Below are 10,999 nucleotides of genomic sequence, written 5' to 3' on the forward strand. Positions count from 1 at the left end.
TCTACCGGATGCTCGACCTTTGGAGACTTACTCGCCTGTAGTAGAAGGAGATAACGTGTTCTTAGGAGAAGAAAAATCAATGAGTTTGGGGTGTTTAGGGATGCTCATGCAAAAAGGCAGTCCTAGATGAAGGAACCGCGATACCTTAAATGACATGCCACGAGAGGCTATACGAAACCTAAGAAATCGGTAACATGCGGGAAAAGTAAAGGGATCGAGAGATCTACCATACGGATAAAGATCCGAAGTAACAACAATTAGATAAATAAGAAACCCAGAGATCTCTCAAGCTAGCACCATCAAAGAAAGTGAGTCAGTACAGGTAATCGGAATAAACCTCCAGGTGGTATCCCACAAATAAAGTGGAACACCAGGAAAGCCATCACTGCAAGAGTCATATGAGCCCTCACAAAAAAACTCAACAAACAGGTTAGAGAAACAAGATAGGGTAATCAAGAGTTGCCCCCAAATCAAAATGTAACCACATGAATCATGCCATTAAAATTCACAAAAAGCTCACAAAAAGCAACCAAGGGTAGGAGGCCTAAACCTCTTGTCAAACACATGCATCAAAAGGGTATCAAATTCACCCATAATACCTCATACATTCAGAGCATTCAAATTAAAAGCATAAAGTAATGGGAATAAGGCAAACCTGACTGGAGAGATCGAATGAAATTGAATTGCCCGGTTGGGTTTGCAAAGCACTCTTAGGGTTTATATGAGAGGGAATTGGTTCTTTGTAGATGAGTTCCCTTCAGTCTCTGGAGGTTGCTCTGAACTCTGTTAGCTCTTCTCTCACTATCTTTTTCCCTGCCAGGGTAATAGGAATAGAATTCCCTTTTGTTTCACTGAAACTCTGAATTTATAACCTGATTTTTGTGGACCTGTGGGCTCAAATGAGAGAGGCCCAAGTCCAAAATTTTTCTGTTATATTTTATTTATTTATTTATTTATTTTCGTTTTTTCTTTTCTTTTTTTTTAAACACGTGGGCTTCGCCTAGCGAGCATGACAGTTCAAGAAATTCCTCTGAGCGTAGGTGATTCTGGTGGCTTTTCTTGGGACTCGCTAGGCGACCCATTCCGCTCGCCTAGCGAGCATGACAGCTCATGAACAAACTTTTGCTTCTTCAAGATTAACGTTTTGACTGACGAATAGACCCCATTTGAACCTGTTGGAAGTATCTCAAGCCATTCCCTTGTGTTGACTGATCATCTAAATAGAACCCATAAAGTGTCTTGGATGATACTCAAGCTTCAAACAAAAGATGTTAGTGACACATTTTTGTGCTTTTGGTTAGTAAACAAAAGTAAGAGAAACAATGATGTATAATTCAAGCATGCTTGGTGATCTCAAACCAATCACAAGGAGTCCCACCCAAAGGCAAAGGGAACCAAGATGCTAAAGATCCTTGAGGCAATGCAAATGCAATGTTATGATGCCATGAGGGATCTTAGGGTCAAAATTGGGGTCTTACAGATGCCCCTATTTAAGGCCATTCTAGCTGGAGAAGTGAAGGTTAAAATCTTCGTCTCGACGGGGTAGAATGGGCTTAAATAATAACAAAGAGACGAATTTTGGTCCCTAAGAGACCTCATGATGCAAATGTAGGTATGAAAAATGGTAACACTCTGTGGAGATATGTGTCCACAAAAGCAAAGAAATCAGAAGCCACTGATAATCCATATGAGCAATTCACTCCATGGGACCAAGACCATGGGGACTCTCCTGGGGATAGAAAAGGGATAAAAATGCGCGAGCAGGTCACGACTCAAAGCGTGGGGAACAGAATTGCAAAGGGAAAAGATCCAATGGAAAGACTCAAGCTGACTCGAAGATGCATGTATTGGGGAATATGCCAATACAGCAAAAAACTATCCACAGCGGATACTTCGGATAAAATCCGGATGAAAACAATCCACTAAGGGACTTCGGTGGGGATGTCCACAAGGACACTCATGGGGAAGCAGCGGGACGAGGTATTACCGGTTACTGGGTAATAAGCTCAAGGAGACATGTGATCTGAACGCCAGGTATGAGGGTGAGAGATACAACATGCTCAGGAAGAGATGAATATCCAAGACCGGTATAAGGGTGAGAGATATCAAAACTTCAAAACGTCTGAGGAAGACCCAAAAGGTATATTTCAACTCAGGGATTCTGACTCCATAGGAGACAAAAAGTCATAATAGGGAGCAGAGAGGAAGGAACACCAGGGATACCGGTTACTGGGCATATAATAGGTGACCAACCAAGGCGTGAATTGGGGAATATTCCCAAAACACTCATCATCCAAAAGAGGGCTAAAAGCAAACTCGATTACAGGATGGATATTCGACTCCACAAAGGGGATACGAATCTTACTCAATTGGGGAAGAACAAAAGGCTTCAGACCCGAGAGTGCATGAGATATACTATCTATTATCGTCAGAACGTAGATAATATACTCGCATGGACGATTATCCACAACCGGTTACTGGGTTAATAAAGGATAAATCGACCGAAAAGAAAAGGCATCGGGATACCGAAACTAGGTATATAATGATGACCAATTCAGGGGAGAAACAATCGTTACCAATAACAACAAGGTAGACGAGAGATGACCCGCTGGGGATAAATTGCGTAATCAGGGTAATTATCCAAGCAGATGAGGGGATATCATCATCGAATATTGGATGAAGATAATTGTCACCAATTAAAGATGAGCAAAAATAGTTACTCTGCAAAAAGGGAAGAAATAGGGTTTACAACTACCGATATGAGGGTAGAGAACCGCAGACTCCGCCGGGGATAATGATTACTAATTATTAAGCCATTATTCATTTACCACGGGGAAACAGGAAAAGAGTCTCAAGAGACCGATCTAGGATCAAACTAGATAGGCACACCAAATCAAGACTTGTCCCGATGAGGATATAACTCAATGGGGAAAACCATCCCAGTATATGTGTTGGGAAGGAACAAAAACAATCAACATCCACGAGGATATAACCCGGTGGGGAATATGGAAGAAAGGATAGATGCTTTTTGCTTATGGAGCTGATTCTATATGGAGAGATCAGACACTTACATCTGCTCGGGGAAGTATATCACCAAATAGCAGGAGACAACAAACAACGATATATGGCAAAGAATGCAACATGAATATCTGAATGTTATAATTATGCATGTATGCGCGTGGTTTATGTATGATGTATGCTGACAGTCAGACATATCTAACACAACCAGGTCCAGGAATCAACCACCCGGTACTACATCTCAAGAGAGAAAGCTAAGTTCACCGGAGAGTATCCAATCTGCTGGGGATCAGAGATACCAGGAAGCAAAGAACTCTACAGGGGATGAATCATCAATCATTCCAGCTGGGGACGAGAGTTATCACAGACAAGGTCCACCACACCAACAACTCTACTGGGGAATCTATCCGAGGAGATAAAGGATTTATCAGGATCAACCACCAAATACCGCTTTTGCCCAAAGAGATCCAAGTTGTTGAGGAAGAAAGATTGCTACTCTGCTGGAGGGAAGAGAGGTGACTCTCAACAAGCAACCCACTTGGTAAGATAAACCACAAGGGGTTCCGGAGGGAGGAGATACAGTCATGCCAGGAATCTGGACAAAAATCTTACCCTGTTAGGGATCGTACCACCCTTGGGAGAGCACTGAGGATCTCGTAAGTATCCTTTCGTCATTGTGAATGTTCACTTTGTTTAAAAACAAATTATAAAAAATTTGATCGTTTAAAACAATGATATTTTCTTAATCAAAACATGCAAAACATTTGTTGAATAGAAACAGATAAGAGTGCCAATAATTGGATAAAAGACTCAAATTTATTTGATAGAATGGTAGTCTGCGAATGGCAAGACTCCATAGATCTTTACAAATCTGAAATTGGTGATATATATTAGAAAAGGGCTACATTGAACATAATGACCATTTCTCCACCAATTCTGAATCCGATGTATTTGAAGCTTTGGCTGATAATGAGCAAGGATCTCTGACGGACGACAGTTGTAGAACAAAGTCTTGTCAGGATGCAGTTACTTGCCAAATGCCTAATTTTTGCCTAGATTGCCCCAGGATGAGGTACTCAATCTAGCGGGATACATATATCATTATTATATATCTTTTGTGTCTCTAACTTTTGCCTGGATCGCCCTTTCGGGTTTTCAATCCACCGAGACGCTCATTTTTGCCTAAGCCGCCCTTTCGGGTTTTCGACTTAGCGAGCTATTCAGTTTTTCATTTGCATATACTTTTTTTTAGGCAAAGTATTTCTTGACTGCATCTGAATTCATAGGACGAGTGAAATCCTCCCCATCCATAGTTGTAAGTATCAAATCACCGCCTGAAAAGGCTCTCTTAACAACATATGGACCTTCATAGTTTGGAGTCCACTTGCCCCTGGAATCGGGCGCGAAAGACAAGACTTTCTTGAGCACAAGGTCACCTTCTCAGAACACACGAGGCTTGACCTTCTTATCAAAAGCTTTCTTCATTCTCTGCTGATATAACTGACCATGGCACATGGCAGTCAATCTCTTCTCTTCAATCAAGTTTAGCTGGTCATAACGACTCTGAACCCATTCAGCATCAGTCAACTTGGCCTCCATCAAGACTCTCATTGATGGGATCTCCACCTCTACTGGGAGTACAACCTTCATGCCATAAACAAGAGAGAAAGGGGTCGCCCCTGTTGAAGTGCGAACAGATGTACGATAGCCATGCAAAGCGAATGGTAGCATGTCATGCCTATCTTTGTACATAACAACCATCTTCTGGATAATTTTCTTGATATTCTTGTTAGCAGCTTCAACAGCCCCATTCATCTTGGGTCTGTACGGAGAAGAATTATGATGCGCAATCTTGAATTCACTACATAGCTCTTTTATTATCTTGTTATTCAAGTTAGATCCATTATCAGTAATGATCTTATCTGGCACACCATATCGGCATATGAGTTGATTCTTGATAAACTTCACGACCACCTGCCTGGTCACATTTGCATACGACGTCGCTTAAACCCACTTGGTGAAGTAATCAACTGCTACGAGAATAAATCTGTGTCCATTGGACGCTTTCGGCTCTATCATGCCAATCATGTCAATTCCCCACATGGAGAAAGGCCATGGTGATGAGATCACATTCAAAAGTGTCGGGGGAATATGAATCTTATCAGCATAAATCTGACACTTGTGGCATTTCTTCACAAATTTGCAGCAGTCAGACTCCATTGTCAGCCAATAGTAGCCTGCTCTCAACATCTTTCTAGCCATGGCATGTCCATTGAAATGAGTACCAAATGAACCCTCATGGACCTTAGTCATCAACAGGTCTGCTTCGTGTCTATCCACACATCTGAGCAGAACCATGTCAAAATTTATTTTGTAAAGCACTTTGCCATTGAGGTAGAAACTGCCTGACAATCTCCTCAAAGTCTTCCTATCTTTTACAGATGCCTCGGGCGGGTAAATCTGGCTCTGAAGGAAACACTTGATATCATAATACCACGGCTTATCATCTTTTACTTCTTTTACTGCAAATACATGAGCTGGTTTGTCCAAGCGCATCACAGTGATATTGGGGACTTCATTCCACAATTTAACCACAATCATTGAAGCAAGCGTAGCAAGAGCATCTGCCATCCGATTCTCATCTCGAGAAATATGATGGAAGTCAACCTCAGTAAAGAACGTTGAAATCCTCCTCGCATAATCTCTGTATGGAATGAGGCCAGGCTGATTCGTTTCCCATTCACCCTTAATCTGATTAACAACGAGGGCCGAATCACCACATACATCAAGATGCTTGATCCCTAGATCAATACATTCCTCCAATCCCATAATACAGGCCTCATACTCAGCCATATTATTCGTGCATTTGAAAGTTAGCCTTGCTGTAAAAGGAATATGCGCACCCTGAGGAGTAATAATCACGGCCCCAATACCATTTCCATACTGATTTACAGCGCCATCAAACACCATACTCCATCTGGAACCAGGCTCTGGCCCTTCATCAAGTGTAGGCTCATCGCAATCTTTCACTTTCAAATTTAGAATTTCCTCATCCGGGAAGTCATACTGATCTGACTGATAATCTTCAATAGTCTGATGTGCCAAATGGTCAGCCAAGATACTACCTTTAATAGCCTTTTGAGCTCGATACTCAATATCATACTCAGATAACAACATCTGCCAACGGGCAATTCTCCCTGTTAAAGCAGGCTTCTCGAAGATGTACTTGATTGGATCCATTCTGGATATCAACCAAGTCGTATGATTTACCATATACTGGCGTAAGCGCTTAGCAGCCCAAGCCAAAGCACAGCATGTCTTGTCAAGCATTGAGTATCGAGACTCACAATCAGTGAACTTCTTACTCAGGTAGTAAATAACATACTCCTTATTCCCTGATTCGTCTTGCTGACCAAGGACACAACCCATCGAGTCTTCAAGAATAGTCAGATACATGATCAAAGGTCTTCCCTCTACAGGCGGAGACAAAATCAGAGGCTCAGACAGATATTCTTTAATACTGTCGAAAGCTTTCTGGTAATCCTCGGTCCAATTATGGGACTGATCTTTCCGGAGGAGCTTGAATATAGGCGCACATGTGGAAGTGATGTGGGATATGAATCTGGAGATATAATTCAAGCGGCCAAGAAAACCTCGGACTTGCTTCTCAGTTTTGGGCGCAGGCATCTCTTGTATTGCTTTGACCTTTGCAGAATCAACCTCAATACCTCTTTCACTAACAATGAAGCCCAATAACTTGCCATAACGGACTCCAAATGTACACTTGTTGGGATTCAGACGAAGCTTATATTTCCTCAAACGCTGGAAAAGCTTCAACAAATGCTCTACATGTTCAACTTCCGTTCTTGACTTAGCAATCATATCGTCAACATATATCTCAATCTCCTTGTGCATCATATCATGAAACAAGGTGGTCATAGCTCGTTGATACGTGGCTCCGACGTTCTTCAAACCGAAGGGCATCACTCGATAACAGAATGTTCCCCAAGGTGTGATGAATGTTGTCTTCTCCATATCCTCGGGTGCCATTTTAATCTGATTATATCTGGAAAATCCATCCATAAACGAGAAGACTTTGAATTTAGCTGTATTATCTACCAACATATCAATATGTGATAGAGGGAAATCATCTTTCGGACTAGCTTTAATCAAGTCTCTATAGTCCACACACATCCGGACTTTTCCATCTTTCTTAGGCACGGGCACAATATTGGCCACCCATTGAGGATATATAGAAGTCACCAGGAACCCCGCATCAATTTGCTTATGAACTTCCTCTTTGATCTTCACTACCATATCAGGATAAGTTCTTCTGAGTTTCTGCTTCACAGGCATGCACTCAGACTTTAAAGGTAGGAAATGTTGCACAATATCAGTATCTAGACCAGGCATGTCTTCATATGACCAGGCAAAGACGTCAACATATTCTCGTAGCAACTTAATCAACCCCTTCTTAACAGATTCTTCCAGAAGTGCCCCAATCTTTACCTCTCGCACACAATCTTCAGACCCCAAGTTGATTGTTTCCATATTCTCAAGATGCGGCTGAATGATCTTCTCTTCATGCTCAAGTAGCCGGGTGATCTCATCAGGAATCTCTTCAACATCATCTTCCTCTGCCTCAAATACAGGGAATTCAAAATTGGGAGATGGTGTTGGGTCATTATGTTCAATGGGTTTGATCAGCCTGCATAATGATTTTGGATATAAAAGAGATTTTAGAATTCAAACAAAGCAAATCATTATGCAGATGAAAATATTGATTTTATTCTTATTTTTAGGGTTTGATGTGATCACCAATTTCATGCAAAAACAAAAAGGGAAAATAAATGGGAAAAACAAACATTTAACATGAATTTATTGAATGAAAATATCATTGTATTTATGTTGCCAACAATGTTATCACTCCTCCTTTTGGCATGGGAGAAGGGTTTTTAAACAAAGTGATTATTACGTTGACTTATGGACAACTGTTGGAATATCCACAGCAACCCAATTGTTGCAGACCCCTCCAGGGATGATGAAATTGCCAGAATCCTTTGTATCTTCTTCTAAAACGGCAGCAACCTCCTCATCTAGACCAGTGTGGATGAAACCTCCACTCTTGAATAACCCTTGCTTGTTGAAAGTACCAGAAGAAAAACCTATGCCAGCCCGAGACTCGTTGTCTTCTAACTCAATCATTTTTCCTAAACCAGTGGTTGCACCACGCTCAATGGCCAACTTTGCATCTTTGTAGGAAGCAAATGAAGGAGTTCTCTTCTCAAAAGGCTCAGCAATAGATAAAGCTTGGAAAGGAGTTCCAACTTCAACCTCAGCATCTATATAAGAGAAGGAAGACAAATGGCTAACCAGGAGAGCCCTTTCTCCCCCTACCACTACCAGTTTCTTATTCTTCACAAATTTCAGCTTCTGGTGTAGGGTGGACGTCACGGCGCCTGCCTCGTGAATCCATGGTCTGCCTAAGAGACAACTATACGATGGGTGAATGTCCATAACCTGGAAGGTAATCTGGAAATCACTTGGTCCAATCTTGATTGGGAGATCAACTTCCCCAATCACAGTTTTGCGAGACCCATCGAAAGCCTTCACAACTACTCCACTCTGCCTCATGGGAGGCCCTTGATATGATAGCTTTGAGAGAGTGGACTTTGGCAATACGTTCAATGATGACCCGGTGTCCACCAGCACATTGGACATGGCGTCGTCTTTGCAATTCATAGATATGTGTAATGCCAAGTTGTGGTCTCTTCCCTCCTCAGGGAAATCAGAGTCACAAAAGCTCAGGTTGTTACAAGCAGTAATGTTTGCAATAATGCTATCGAATTGCTCCAAAGTGACATCGTGATCCACATATGCCACATCCAACACCTTCTGCAGAGCCTCTCGGTGTGGTTCTGAATTTAAGAGTAAGGATAACACGAATATTTTGGATGGCGTTTGTAGAAGTTGGTCTACAACATTGTACTCACTCCTTTTGATGAGTCTCAGCATCTCATCACAGTCTTCTTTCACATTGCCACTCGGGCCAACAGAAGTAGGAGTTTTCAATACGGAGGAGGGCTTAACAGCAAGTGCCGGATTCAGAGAATTCACAGCGTTCCCGATCGGGCGTTCAACAAAATCAGCATTAGTTTGAGGCTTCGGCGGTGCTGTTGTTGCTGATATTGCGGATGTGGTTGCTGATTGTTACTATGTTGCTGATACTATTGATTGTCTCTGAAAACAGGTGCTATATGAGCCACCTGGTGCTGGTTACTGGAGGGACGCACAGTCTTCCTCCTTACAGAGGGTCTTCTTGGTTTCTCATGGGAGATCACAACATGTGCCTCTCCATCTTTCTTCTTTGCAAACGCCCCATAACGTTTGGCAGAAGAGCCTTCTTCTCTGGTTAACCGTCCTTCACGGACCCCTTCTTCTAGACGCATCCCCATATTCACCATCTCGATGAAGTCAGAAGGAGCGCTAGCAATCATCCGCTCATATTAAAAATAACTTAAAGTCTTCAAAAAGATCTTAGTCATCTCTTTCTCTTCTAGCGGAGGCACGATCTGTGCTGCCACCTCTCGCCACCTCTGAGCGTGCTCCTTAAATGTTTCTTTATCCTTCTGGGACATGGCTCTCAATTGATCTCTATCGGGAGCCATATCCACGTTGTACCTGTACTGCTTGACGAAGGCTTCGCCGAGATCATTGAAGGATCGGATGTTCGCGCTGTCTAAACCCATGTACCAATGCAAAGCGGAACCGGACAGACTGTCCTGAAAGTAGTGGATGAGTAGTTGGTCATTATCGATTTGAGTCGACATCTTCCTGGCATACATGACCAGGTGGCTGAGAGGACAAGTATTTCCTTTGTACTTTTCAAAATCAGGGACCTTGAATTTCACAGGGATCTTCACATTTGGAACCAAGCTAAGCTCGTCAGCAGACTTGCCGAAAAGATCCTTCCCTCTAAGAGTTTTCAATTCCTTGTGAAGCTCAAGAAATTGATCGTTCATAGCATCCATCTTCTCATAAACATCTGGACTCTCAGACGGCTCAGAATGATAGATGGTGTCGTCTACCCTGGGTAAAGTATGCACGACAGGAGGAGGAACGACAAGGATCGGGCTAGATGCCGGCAGGGAAGCAAAGGTAGGAACAGGAACCTCAGGCATGAAATTGGGAGGCATCCCCCACGGGAACCCGGTTGGCATGGCTGTTGGAACAAAGTGTGGACTGGCAGCGGGCACAGTAGAGGAGACAATCTCGGAGATAACTGTCCTCTAGGGAGGAGTTGAAGGTGTCAGAGAAGACTGGCTCTGGGCAGCCATGAGTGACTCCATTAGGGTAGTCAATCTGGCCACTTCCTCTTTCAACTAGCGGTTCTCTTGCTCTAAGTGATCCATCAGTCTTGAAATGTTGGCTCTAGTGTAGTACCGGTGAGTCAGCTTGTGGATAAATAAATGAAGGACACAGAGTTAGACCACAGGGCAAGGGACCAGAAACAAAACCTGCTTATGCATATGATGCATGCAATGCTTGTGCATATCATTTGTTTTTCTTATTTCAAAGGAACTTTAGAGTTTTATTTGCAAATTTTGGAAATATTAAGCATTTTATCACATATGGAAATATCTCATCAAATAATATCAGGGAAAAGAAGTGCAGCATCGTCAATCATGTACAAGAGAAAAGGAAAATAATCATCCTATGGATCCCTAGAAACAATCATCTAAAGCTCGGGACACAGGAAGATAAGATGCGCGAAGCCTCTTCACCTCCCTCTCGTAGGCTGCCTCCATATCAGCCTTCTCTTTGGCGAGTCGATCATACCTCCTCTTCCAGAACTTAGAAGACTGAGGAAGTAGAGAAGTCCATACATCATTAGGGTCATCAATAACCTGATGCTCCAGAAACTCAATCAACGCATCCTTCTCCTTAATCTGCTGAAGCAACTCTTCACGTTCACGGATCC

The sequence above is a fragment of the Lathyrus oleraceus genome, chromosome 5 (genome assembly GCF_024323335.1).
Source record: "Lathyrus oleraceus cultivar Zhongwan6 chromosome 5, CAAS_Psat_ZW6_1.0, whole genome shotgun sequence".
NCBI lineage: Eukaryota > Viridiplantae > Streptophyta > Magnoliopsida > Fabales > Fabaceae > Lathyrus > Lathyrus oleraceus.